The sequence below is a fragment of the Oncorhynchus masou genome, unplaced genomic scaffold, assembly GCF_036934945.1.
Source record: "Oncorhynchus masou masou isolate Uvic2021 unplaced genomic scaffold, UVic_Omas_1.1 unplaced_scaffold_1817, whole genome shotgun sequence".
Classification (NCBI taxonomy): domain Eukaryota; kingdom Metazoa; phylum Chordata; class Actinopteri; order Salmoniformes; family Salmonidae; genus Oncorhynchus; species Oncorhynchus masou.
In genome coordinates, this window is record NW_027008333.1 from 42,501 (window position 1) to 56,103 (window position 13,603).

General features: G+C 49.3%; 1 pseudogene; it reads right to left on the reverse strand.

Moving 5' to 3' along the window:
• The window catches only part of LOC135532325 (myotubularin-related protein 4-like), a 97,869-nt pseudogene that overhangs the window by 33,284 nt on the left and 50,982 nt on the right, over positions 1-13,603 (reverse strand).

A 13,603-nucleotide genomic window follows, 5' to 3' on the forward strand; every position in this document is an offset into this window, starting at 1 on the left:
GCGTCCCTACACCGCAGCTAGCGTCCCTACACCGCAGCTAGCGTCCCTACACCGCAGCTAGCGTCCCTCTACCGCAGCTAGCGTCCCTCTACCGCAGCTAGCGTCCCTCTAACGCAGCTAGCGTCCCTCTAACGCAGCTAGCGTCCCTCTAACGCAGCTAGCGTCCCTCTAACGCAGCTAGCGTCCCTCTAACGCAGCTAGCGTCCCTCTAACGCAGCTAGCGTCCCTCTAACGCAGCTAGCGTCCCTCTAACGCAGCTAGCGTCCCTCTACCGCAGCTAGCGTCCCTCTACCACAGCTAGCGTCCCTCTACCACAGCTAGCGTCCCTCTACCACAGCTAGCGTCCCTCTACCACAGCTAGCGTCCCTCTACCACAGCTAGCGTCCCTCTACCACAGTTCCAATAACCTCAGTGTGATCCTGGGACTCCACTAACCATCAGTAACCAGACATCACAAAACCAGAGCAGTACTCTCTCCTCTCACTACCCTCTCGCTCTCTCTCCTCTCACTACCCTCTCCTCTCACTACCCTCTCTCCTCTCACTACCCTCTCTCCTCTCACTACCCTCTCGCTCTCACTACCCTCTCGCTCTCACTACCCTCTCGCTCTCACTACCCCTCTCGCCTCTCACTACCCTCTCGCTCTCACTACCCTCTCCTCTCTCACTACCCTCTCGCCTCTCACTACCCTCTCGCCTCTCACTACCCTCTCGCCTCTCTCTCCTCTCACTACCCTCTCGCCTCTCTCTCCTCTCTACCCTCTCCTCTCACTACCCTCTCCTCTCACTACCCTCTCCTCTCACTACCCTCTCGCCTCTCTCTCCTCTCTACCCTCTCCTCTCACTACCCTCTCCTCTCACTACCCTCTCTCCTCTCACTACCCTCTCGCCTCTCACTACCCTCTCGCCTCTCACTACCCTCTCGCCTCTCACTACCCTCTCGCCTCTCACTACCCTCTCGCCTCTCACTACCCTCTCGCCTCTCTCTCCTCTCACTACCCTCTCCTCTCACTACCCTCTCCTCTCACTACCCTCTCCTCTCACTACCCTCTCTCTCCTCTCACTACCCTCTCGCCTCTCACTACCCTCTCGCCCTCTCACTACCCTCCGCCTCTCACTACCCTCTCGCCTCTCACTACCCTCTCGCCTCTCTCTCCTCTCACTACCCTCTCGCCTCTCTCTCTCCTCTCTACCCTCTCCTCTCACTCTCCTCTCCTCTCCTCTCCTCTCCTCTCCTCTCCCTCTCCTCTCCTCTCCCTCCTCTCCTCTCCTCTCCTCTCCTCTCCTCTCCTCTCCTCTCCTCTCCTCTCCTCTCCTCTCACCTCCTCTCACCTCACGGTTATTGCTGTTAATGAGAATGTCTTCTCTGTCTGTCTGTTTGTCTGTAAAGTGAAGGCTGGTAGCAGGTAGCTGAAAGGCTGCTGGTATAATGCATGATGATGAAGTGTTACTTCCCTACGGTCAGTAGATAAGCCTAATAATCAGATCCTTACCAAAGTCGCTGTCAGAGCTGTCTGGGCCTTCCCCTCGGGGTTGGCTGCAAGCCAGGGCCTCACAAGTGATCCTGGTCCCGGGGTCCATCAGACAGGCCTTAGCGATGGATGTTACCAGGTACTCGTCCTCTGTGTTCCTCCAGCCCCACCAGCTGATCTCTGGTTGGCTGCAGCGAGCGATCACCGCCCGTTCCTCTGGTGCCTGGTCGGGCGGTAAGGAGAGGGGACTAACCATCAGTAAACACGCATCACGAAAACCAGAGCAGGTCAACATATTAGCCATGTGTTTAGAATGGGTTGGTCCATAGGCTGGGTATGGTGACGATATTTGGAACGTGTGTGTGTTCTTCCTCACACCCCTCTGACACCCAGGTAGCAACATATATTTCAGCTTGGATGACAGCCCACCACCTCAAGCTCAACCTCGACAAGAGAGAGCTTCTCTTCCACCAGGCCTGCTCGCGCCAAGACCTGTCCATCACGGTTGACAACTCAGAGTAGTATGGTGTGTGTGTGTGTGTGGTATGGTGTGTGTGTGTGTGTGTAGTAGCGTGTGTGTGTGTGTGTGTGTGTGTGTGTCTGTGTGTGTGTAGTAGCGGGTGAGTGAGTGCAGTAGTATGGTGTGTGTGTGTATAGTGTGTAGTAGTGTGTGTGTGTGTGTGTATAGTGTGTGTGCAGAGTATGGTGTGTGTGTATAGTGTGTAGTAGTGTGTGTGTAGAGTATGGTGTGTGTGTGTAGTAGTGTGTGTGTGTGTGTGTGTGTAGTGTGTGTGTGTCTGTGTGTGTGTAGTAGCGGGTGAGTGAGTGCAGTAGTATGGTGTGTGTGTATAGTGTGTAATAGTGTGTGTAGTAGTGTGTGTATAGTGTGTAGTAGTGTGTAAGTGTAGTAGTGTGTAGGTGTAGTAGTATGGTGTGTATAGTGTGTAGTAGTGTGTGTGTAGGTGTAGTAGTGTGTGTGTAGGTGTAGTAGTGTGTGTGTAGGTGTATAGTGTGTAGTAGTGTGTGTGTAGTAGTGTGTACCTACCTATAGATACTAGTGTGTAGTAGTGTGAGTGTAGTAGTACGGTGTGTGTAGAGTATGGTGTGTGAATAGTGTGTAGTAGTGTGTAGTAGTGTGTAGTAGTGTGTGTGTGTAGGTGTAGTAGTGTGTATAGTGTGTATAGTGTGTACCTACCTATAGATACTAGTGTGTAGTAGCGTATAGTAGTGTGTAGAGTATGGTGTGTAGTAGTGTGTGTGTAGGTGTAGTAGTAGTAGTGTGTAGCTACTTATAGTGTGTAGTAGTGTGTGTATAGTGTGTAGTAGTGTGTAGGTGTAGTAGTGTGAGTGTAGTAGTATGGTGTGTATAGTGTGTAGTAGTGTGTACCTACCTATAGATACTAGTGTGTAGTAGTGTGTACCTACCTATAGATACTAGTGTGGTGTAGTAGTGTGTAGTAGTGTGTATAGTGTGTAGTAGTGTGTGTGTAGGTGTAGTAGTATGTAGTAGTGTGTGTATAGTGTGTAGTAGTGTGTATAGTGTGTAGTAGTGTGTGTGTAGGTGTAGTAGTATGTATAGTGTGTAGTAGTGTGTGTGTAGGTGTAGTAGTATGTAGTAGTGTGTGTGTGTAGTAGTGTGTACCTATCTATAGATACTAGTGTGTAGTAGTGTGTACCTACCTATAGATACTAGTGTGTAGTAGTGTGTACCTACCTATAGATACAAGTGTGTAGTAGTGTGTACCTACCTATAGATACTAGTGTGTAGTAGTGTGTAGTAGTGTGTAGTAGTGTGTACCTACCTATAGATACTAGTGTGTAGTAGTGTGTACCTACCTATAGATACTAGTGTGTAGTAGTGTGTAGTAGTGTGTAGTAGTGTGTACCTACCTATAGATACTAGTGTGTAGTAGTGTGTACCTACCTATAGACGACCACAGGGATTCTGTTGGAGGATCTGAAGGAACCAACACTCTCCAGCTCCTTGTCTGTGATCCACACTGGGACCAGCAGCTGCTGGGGATAGCTGGAGCACAGCCTGGCAGGAGAGGAGACAGGTTAGGATATATACACCAGGAGAGGAGGTTAGGATATATACACCAAGAGAGGAGAGAGGTTAGGATATATACACCAAGAGAGGAGGTTAGGATATATACACCAGGAGAGGAGGTTAGGATATATACACCAAGAGAGGAGAGAGGTTAGGATATATACACCAAGAGAGGAGAGAGGTTAGGATATATACACCAAGAGAGGAGGTTAGGATATATACACCAGGAGAGGAGGTTAGGATATATACACCAAGAGAGGAGACAGGTTAGGATATATACACCAAGAGAGGAGAGAGGTTAGGATATATACACCAAGAGAGGAGACAGGTTAGGATAGATACACCAGGAGAGGAGGTTAGGATATATACAGCAAGAGAGGAGAGGAGGTTAGGATATATACACCAGGAGAGAGGTTAGGATATATACACCAAGAGAGGAGGTTAGGATATATACACCAAGAGAGGAGACAGGTTAGGATATATACACCAAGAGAGGAGACAGGTTAGGATATATACACCAAGAGAGGAGACAGGTTAGGATAGATACACCAGGAGAGGAGACAGGTTAGGATATATACACCATATATACGCTTTCAAAAAACAAGGACATTTCTAAGCGAGCCTTTTGAACGGTAGTGTACATGGTATCAACATTGACGCGCTCTGTGACGACCCTCCCACTCGGTGGGCGGAGTTGGGGAGGGTCGTCAGCTACATGGGGAAACACCTGGGCCAGGTGTGTCCCAGGATAAATAGACCTCTTCTACATTCATGGAGGAGACTCTCTCCATGCAGACACCATTGTAGATTGTGTTGTGGTTCTTGGTGGCCTTTTGTTTGTTTGCATTGGCACCTTTCAACACCTTGCATTATCACATTCATGCAAAACACCCACTTACACTACTGATTACTGATTACACACACCATTGTATATTTTCCTTAGTTGCTTTGGTTAATAAATATATATTTTGTTACTCCTTATCTCCACGTTGTCTCCCTTTGTTACAGGCTTTGAGACGGTTCGTAACAGCTCTAAAAGCCCAGAGATAAATAACAATAAATATATAAAACACACAGAAAAGCAGGGTAATTATCAAGGTAGGGCATCAAGACTGTTTGATGGCATTTTTAGGTGAGAGTGTAATAGAGAGAGGGTTTTTCCATTCTCCGATATCCAAAGTGAGATTGTTTTTAAGCATCGCTTGGAGAAAATCAGAGATATTCAGGAGGCTCTCACTCGCTCAACATCATAGCAAATATGTTTCGAATCTATTTTGACTATAATCTATTCTGACAGCCCAACACAACACCATCTCCATGCCTCCTCTACTTCGTACATTCAGAAAGTATTCAGATCCCTTGATTGTTTTTCTAAATTTTGTTACATTACAACCTTATTCTAAAATTGATTAAATTGTTTTTCCTCACCTGAAATCTCCACACACCACCCCATAACGACAAAGCGAAACCAGGTTTTTAGAAATGTTTGCTAATTTATATTTAAAAAAACCAACTGAAATTAGACATTTACATAAGTTTTCAGACCCTTTACTCAGTACTTTGTTAGAGATTAAAGTCTCGAGTCTTTTTGGGTATGACGCTACAAGCTCGGCACATCTGAGTTTGGGTATTTTGTCATCTCAACAAATCCTCTCAGGCTCTGTCAGGTTGGATGGGGAATGTTGCTGCACAGCCATTTTAAGGTCTCTACCAGAGATGTTTGATGGGGTTCAAGTCCGGGCTCTGGCTGGGCCACTCAAGGACATTCAGAGACTCCTCCCTCCCTCCTGCCCTCCCTCCTGCCCTCCCTCCCTACTGCCTGCCCTCCCTCCCACAGAGCTGTCCTCCCTCCCTCCCACAGAGCTGTCTTCCTCACTCCCACCCTCCCACAGAGCTGTCCTCCCTCCCTCCCTCCCTACTGTCCTCCCTCCCTACTGCCCTCCCTCCCACAGAGCTGTCCTCCCTCCCTCCCACAGAGCTGTCCTCCCACAGAGCTGTCCTCCCTCCCTCCCTACTGCCCTCCCTCCCTCCCTCCCAGAGCTGCCCTCCCTCCCCCCTCCCTCCCACAGAGCTGTCCTCCTCTCCCTCCCTACTGCCCTCCCTCTCTCCCTCCGAGAGCTGCCCTCCCTCCCACAGAGCTGTCCTCCCTCCCCCTCCCTACTGTCCTCCCTCCCTCCCTCCCTACGCCCTCCCAGAGCTGCCCTCCCTCCCCACTCCCTCCCACAGAGCTGTCCTCCCTCCCTCCCTCCCTACTGCCCTCCCAGAGCTGACCTCACCCCCCCTCCCACAGAGCTGTCCTCCTCCCTCCCTCCCTACTGCCCTCCCAGAGCTGCCCTCCCTCCCCCTCCCTCCCACAGAGCTGTCCTCCCTCCCTCCCTCCCTACTGCCCTCCCAGAGCTGACCTCACCCCCCTCCCACAGAGCTGTCCTCCCTCCCTCCCTCCCTACTGCCCTCCCAGAGCTGCCCTCCCTCCCTCCCCCTCCCTTCCACAGAGCTGTCCTCCCTCCCCCTTCCCTCCTGTCCTACCTCCCCCTTCCCTCCCTCCCTACTATCCTCCCTCCCTCCCTACTGCCCTCCCTCCCTCCCTCCCACAGAGCTGTCACACAGATGATCAAGAGCCAAGTAATGACAGAGAGAGAAGGTTTAAACACTGACTGGCACATAAAATGCTCTTTGAAATGCTGAGTCACTCTCCCCATCCAGTCTGTTCCGTTAGCTAGTCTGGGACCGTTCGACAGCACAGACAGACGTGCCTGCTAGGAGACCGTGGGCTGGCTAATTAAGGGGTGGTGCTGTGTCGTACATGATGAGGCAGCAGTTTGATCATAAATCGTCCTGCTCCGCGTTGAGACTGGGGGGCAATGTGTCTGTGTGTGTAAGTGTGTCTGTGTCAGTGTGAGTGTGTGTCAGTGTGTGTGTGTGTGTGTGTGTCAGTGTGAGTGTGTGAGTGTGTGTGTGTGTGTCAGAATGTGTGTGTGTGTGTGTGTGTGTGTGTGTGTGTGTGTCAGTGTGTGTGTGTGTCAGTGTGTGTGTGTGTGTGTGTGTCAGTGTGTGTGTGTGTCAGTGTGTGTGTGTGTCAGTGTGTGTGTGTCAGTGTGTGTGTCAGTGTGTGTGTCAGTGTGTGTGCGTCAGTGTGTGTGTGTCAGTGTGCGTGTGTCAGTGTGCGTGTGTCAGTGTGCGTGTGTCAGTGTGCGTGTGTCAGTGTGTGTGTCAGTGTGTGTGTGTCAGTGTGTGTGTGTCAGTGTGTGTGTCAGTGTGTGTGTGTCAGTGTGTGTGTCAGTGTGTGTGTCAGTGTGTGTGTCAGTGTGTGTGTCAGTGTGTGTGTCGTACTTGTATTTGAGGTTGATGTCAGACACTCTCCAGGCGTTCTGCATGTCAAAGCCCATCCTCTTAACCTCCATCTGCAGCCTCTGACGAACATGGTCACCTACACAGAGAGACAGAGGACATGGTCACCTACACAGAGAGACAGAGGACATGGTCACCTACACAGGGAGAGACAGAGGACATGGTCACCTACACAGAGAGAAAGAGGACATGGTCACCTACACAGAGAGAAAGAGGACATGGTCACCTACACAGAGAGAGACAGAGGACATGGTCACCTACACAGAGAGAGACAGAGGACATGGTCACCTACACAGAGAGAGAAAGAGGACATGGTCACCTACACAGAGAGAGAAAGAGGACATGGTCACCTACACAGAGAGACAGAGGACATGGTCACCTACACAGAGAGACAGAGGACATGGTCACCTACACAGAGAGAGAAAGAGGACATGGTCACCTACACAGAGAGAAAGAGGACATGGTCACCTACACAGAGAGAGAAAGAGGACATGGTCACCTACACAGAGAGAGAAAGAGGACATGGTCACCTACACAGAGAGAGAAAGAGGACATGGTCACCTACACAGAGAGAGAAAGAGGACATGGTCACCTACACAGAGAGAGAAAGAGGACATGGTCACCTACACAGAGAGAGAAAGAGGACATGGTCACCTACACAGAGAGAGAAAGAGGACATGGTCACCTACACAGAGAGAGAAAGAGGACATGGTCACCTACACAGAGAGAGAAAGAGGACATGGTCACCTACACAGAGAGAGAAAGAGGACATGGTCACCTACACAGAGAGAGAAAGAGGACATGGTCACCTACACAGAGAGAGAAAGAGGACATGGTCACCTACACAGAGAGAGAAAGAGGACATGGTCACCTACACAGAGAGAGAAAGAGGACATGGTCACCTACACAGAGAGAGAAAGAGGACATGGTCACCTACACAGAGAGAGAAAGAGGACATGGTCACCTACACAGAGAGAGACAGAGGACATGGTCACCTACACAGAGAGACAGAGGACATGGTCACCTACACAGAGAGACAGAGGACATGGTCACCTACACAGAGAGAGACAGAGGACATGGTCACCTGTCTGAGGGAAAGGGGTGATGTGAGATGAACACAATGGGTACAACAAGGGAACCAGAACCCTCAGTTCATTCATTCTTAAGCACAAAAATCGGTATGTTCTCTGTGCTTTACTGTGTGTATCCGCGGGCACACACACACACACACACACACACACACACACACACACACACACACACACACACACACACACACACACACACACACTCACACACACACACACTCACACACTCACACACTCACACACACGTTTGTCTGTTGGGAGTGAAGTGATGAAGGCTATAAACAATTCAGTTCTCTGAGCCGTAAACTCAGAGAGAAAGAGACACAGACAGACAGAGACCTACAGACAGACAGAGACAGAGACAGACAGAGACCTACAGACAGACAGAGACCTACAGACAGACAGAGACCTACAGACAGACAGAGAGACAGAGACCTACAGACAGACAGAGACAGAGACAGACAGAGACCTACAGACAGACAGAGAGACAGAGACCTACAGACAGACAGAGACCTACAGACAGACAGAAACAGACAGACAGACAGAGACAGACAGGGAGTCAGTCAGTCAGTCAGTGCCTGACTCTGACCTGGTCTACAGAGGTGTAGGTGCTGGTCCTCGTCATCAGTGCTGCTCCCCAGACACCAGGCGTGGTAGGCCAGGGCGAACAGATCCTCCAGCCTGCCAGGGTGGGCTACGGCCCGGGTCAGACGCCTCAGCCACTCCTGGCACTGCTTGAAGGTGGAGAAGTGGCATCTGAGGACGACAACAAAAAGGACAGGAAGTCAGAGGATGGTCAGGACCTTTAAAAGCATTATCACAATTTCACCACATTAACCCCACATTATCACAATTTCACCACATTATCCCCACATCATCACGGTTTCACCACATCATCACGGTTTCACCACATCATCACTCTTTCACCACATTATCACGGTTTCACCACATCATCACATTATCCCCACATCATCACGGTTTCACCACATTATCACAATTTCACCACATTATCCCCACATTATCACGGTTTCACCACATCATCACGGTTTCACCACATTATCACAATATCACCACATTATCCCCACATCATCACGGTTTCACCACATTATCACGGTTTCACCACATCATCGACCATCGCGTGTACAGGAAGACAGAAGTCTCCAGGAAAAAGAAAGCCAGAAGGGGTTTGTTTAATTATTAATAACTCATGGTGTGATTGTGACAACGTACTGGAAGTCCTTTTCCTTTTGTTTCCCCCGATCTGAAATACCTCACCATCAAAATGGCGACGGCATTACCTCCCGAGAGAATTTTCTTCAATCCACCCCCCCACCCCCTCCCTCAAGTAACTACAATGGACTGTGTGTAAACTGGAAACCGCATATCCTGGGGCGGCATTTATTGTAGCTGGGGACTTTAATAAAGGGAATCTGAGGAAAAGCGCTACCTCAATTTTATCAACACATCTACTCTGCTACACGCGCAACACTGACCCTGTTGGAGCTAGAAACACCAGCATTACTGCTCTGTTGGAGCTAGAAACACCAGCATTACTGCCCTGTTGGAGCTAGAATCACCAGCATTACTGCCCTGTTGGAGCTAGAAACACCAGCATTACTGCCCCTGTTGGAGCTAGAAACACCAGCATTACTGCCCCTGTTGGAGCTAGAAACACCAGCATTACTGCCCTGTTGGAGCTAGAAACACCAGCATTACTGCTCTGTTGGAGCTAGAATGGAGCTAGAAACACCAGCATTACTGCCCTGTTGGAGCTAGAAACACCATCATTAGTGACCCTGTTGGAGCTAGAAACACCAGCATTACTGCCCTGTTGGAGCTAGAAACACCATCATTACTGACCCTGTTGGAGCTAGAAACACCAGCATTACTGCTCCTGTTGGAGCTAGAAACACCAGCATTACTGCCCTGTTGGAGCTAGAAACACCAGCATTACTGCCCCTGTTGGAGCTAGATACACCAGCATTACTGACCCTGTTGGAGCTAGAAACACCAGCATTACTGCCCTGTTGGAGCTAGAAACGCCAGCATTACTGCCCTGTTGGAGCTAGAAACACCAGCATTACTGCCCTGTTGGAGCTAGAAACACCAGCATTACTGCCCTGTTGGAGCTAGAAACACAAGCATTACTGCCCTGTTGGAGCTCGAAACACCAGCATTACTGCCCTGTTGGAGCTAGAAACACCAGCATTACTGCCCTGTTGGATCTAGAAACACCAGCATTACTGCCCTGTTGGAGCTAGAATCACCAGCATTACTGACCCTGTTGGATCTAGAAACACCAGCATTACTGCCCTGTTGGATCTAGAAACACCAGCATTACTGCCCCTGTTGGAGCTAGATACACCAGCATTACTGACCCTGTTGGAGCTAGAAACACCAGCATTACTGCCCTGTTGGAGCTAGAAACGCCAGCATTACTGCCCTGTTGGAGCTAGAAACACCAGCATTACTGCCCTGTTGGAGCTAGAAACACCAGCATTACTGCCCTGTTGGAGCTAGAAACACAAGCATTACTGCCCTGTTGGAGCTCGAAACACCAGCATTACTGCCCTGTTGGAGCTAGAAACACCAGCATTACTGCTCTGTTGGAGCTAGAAACACCAGCATTACTGCCCTGTTGGAGCTAGAATCACCAGCATTACTGCCCTGTTGGAGCTAGAAACACCAGCATTACTGCCCCTGTTGGAGCTAGAAACACCAGCATTACTGCCCCTGTTGGAGCTAGAAACACCAGCATTACTGCCCTGTTGGAGCTAGAAACACCAGCATTACTGCTCTGTTGGAGCTAGAATGGAGCTAGAAACACCAGCATTACTGCCCTGTTGGAGCTAGAAACACCATCATTAGTGACCCTGTTGGAGCTAGAAACACCAGCATTACTGCCCTGTTGGAGCTAGAAACACCATCATTACTGACCCTGTTGGAGCTAGAAACACCAGCATTACTGCTCCTGTTGGAGCTAGAATGGAGCTAGAAACACCAGCATTACTGCCCTGTTGGAGCTAGAAACACCAGCATTACTGCCCCTGTTGGAGCTAGATACACCAGCATTACTGACCCTGTTGGAGCTAGAAACACCAGCATTACTGCCCTGTTGGAGCTAGAAACGCCAGCATTACTGCCCTGTTGGAGCTAGAAACACCAGCATTACTGCCCTGTTGGAGCTAGAAACACCAGCATTACTGCCCTATTGGAGCTAGAAACACAAGCATTACTGCCCTGTTGGAGCTCGAAACACCAGCATTACTGCCCTGTTGGAGCTAGAAACACCAGCATTACTGCCCTGTTGGATCTAGAAACACCAGCATTACTGACCCTGTTGGAGCGAGAAACACCAGCATTACTGACCCTGTTGGATCTAGAAACACCAGCATTACTGCCCTGTTGGATCTAGAAACACCAGCATTACTGACCCTGTTGGAGCGAGAAACACCAGCATTACTGACCCTGTTGGATCTAGAAACACCAGCATTACTGCCCTGTTGGAGCTCGAAACACCAGCATTACTGACCCTGTTGGAGCTAGAAACACCAGCATTACTGCCCTGTTGGAGCTAGAAACACCAGCATTACTGCTCTGTTGGAGCTAGAAACACCAGCATTACTGACCTGTTGGAGCTAGAAACACCAGCATTACTGCTCTGTTGGAGCTAGAATGGAGCTAGAAACACCAGCATTACTGCCCTGTTGGAGCTAGAAACACCATCATTAGTGACCCTGTTGGAGCTAGAAACACCAGCATTACTGCCCTGTTGGAGCTAGAAACACCATCATTACTGACCCTGTTGGAGCTAGAAACACCAGCATTACTGCTCCTGTTGGAGCTAGAATGGAGCTAGAAACACCAGCATTACTGCCCTGTTGGAGCTAGAAACACCAGCATTACTGCCCCTGTTGGAGCTAGATACACCAGCATTACTGACCCTGTTGGAGCTAGAAACACCAGCATTACTGCCCTGTTGGAGCTAGAAACGCCAGCATTACTGCCCTGTTGGAGCTAGAAACACCAGCATTACTGCCCTGTTGGAGCTAGAAACACCAGCATTACTGCCCTATTGGAGCTAGAAACACAAGCATTACTGCCCTGTTGGAGCTCGAAACACCAGCATTACTGCCCTGTTGGAGCTAGAAACACCAGCATTACTGCCCTGTTGGATCTAGAAACACCAGCATTACTGACCCTGTTGGAGCGAGAAACACCAGCATTACTGACCCTGTTGGATCTAGAAACACCAGCATTACTGCCCTGTTGGATCTAGAAACACCAGCATTACTGACCCTGTTGGAGCGAGAAACACCAGCATTACTGACCCTGTTGGATCTAGAAACACCAGCATTACTGCCCTGTTGGAGCTCTAAAACACCAGCATTACTGACCCTGTTGGAGCTAGAAACACCAGCATTACTGCCCTGTTGGAGCTAGAAACACCAGCATTACTGCTCTGTTGGAGCTAGAAACACCAGCATTACTGACCCTGTTGGAGCTAGAAACACCAGCATTACTGCTCTGTTGGAGCTAGAAACACCAGCATTACGGCCCTGTTGGAGCTAGAAACACAAGCATTACTGCCCTGTTGGAGCTCGAAACACCAGCATTACTGCCCTGTTGGAGCTAGAAACACAAGCATTACTGCCCTGTTGGAGCTAGAATCACCAGCATTACTGCCCTGTTGGAGCTAGAAACACAAACATTACTGCCCTGTTGGAGCTAGAAACACCAGCATTACTGCTCTGTTGGAGCTAGAAACACCATCATTAGTGACCCTGTTGGAGCTAGAAACACCAGCATTACTGCCCTGTTGGAGCTAGAAACACCATCATTAGTGACCCTGTTGGAGCTAGAAACACCAGCATTACTGCCCTGTTGGAGCTAGAAACACCATCATTACTGACCCTGTTGGAGCTAGAAACACCAGCATTACTGCCCTGTTGGAGCTAGAAACACCAGCATTACTGCCCTGTTGGAGCTAGAAACACCAGCATTACTGCCGCTGTTGGAGCTAGATACACCAGCATTACTGCCGCTGTTGGAGCTAGATACACCAGCATTACTGACCCTGTTGGAGCTAGAATGGAGCTAGAAACACCAGCATTACTGACCCTGTTGGAGCTAGAAACACCAGCATTAAGTGAAGAGGCTTATTCGATATGTGTGTGTGTGTCTATTTTTTAATTTATTTTACCTTTATTTAACCAGGCAAGTCAGTTAAGAACAAATTCTTATTTTCAATGACGGCCTAGGAACAGTGGGTTAACTGCCTGTTCAGGGGCAGAACGACAGATTTGTACCTTGTCAGCTCGGGGTTTGAACTTGCAACCTTCCGGTTACTAGTCCAATGCTCTAACGACTAGGCTACCTGCCGCCCCAGAGAAAGTGGGCTCTTAGTTCTTTACAAAAAAAAAAAAACACACAAAAAAAATAAAAAGCCATCGAAATGTTTTTGAGCCAAACCAGTTTTTAAGCAAACTTAATGACATCTGTTTTCCAACTCCGAGCAAAATAACAAAGAGGTCGTTCTCTCAACAGTTCTCACTCAGAGAAATATTGTGGAAAATCCACACACACACACACACACACACACACACACACACACACACACACACACACACACACGACTATTGCCAA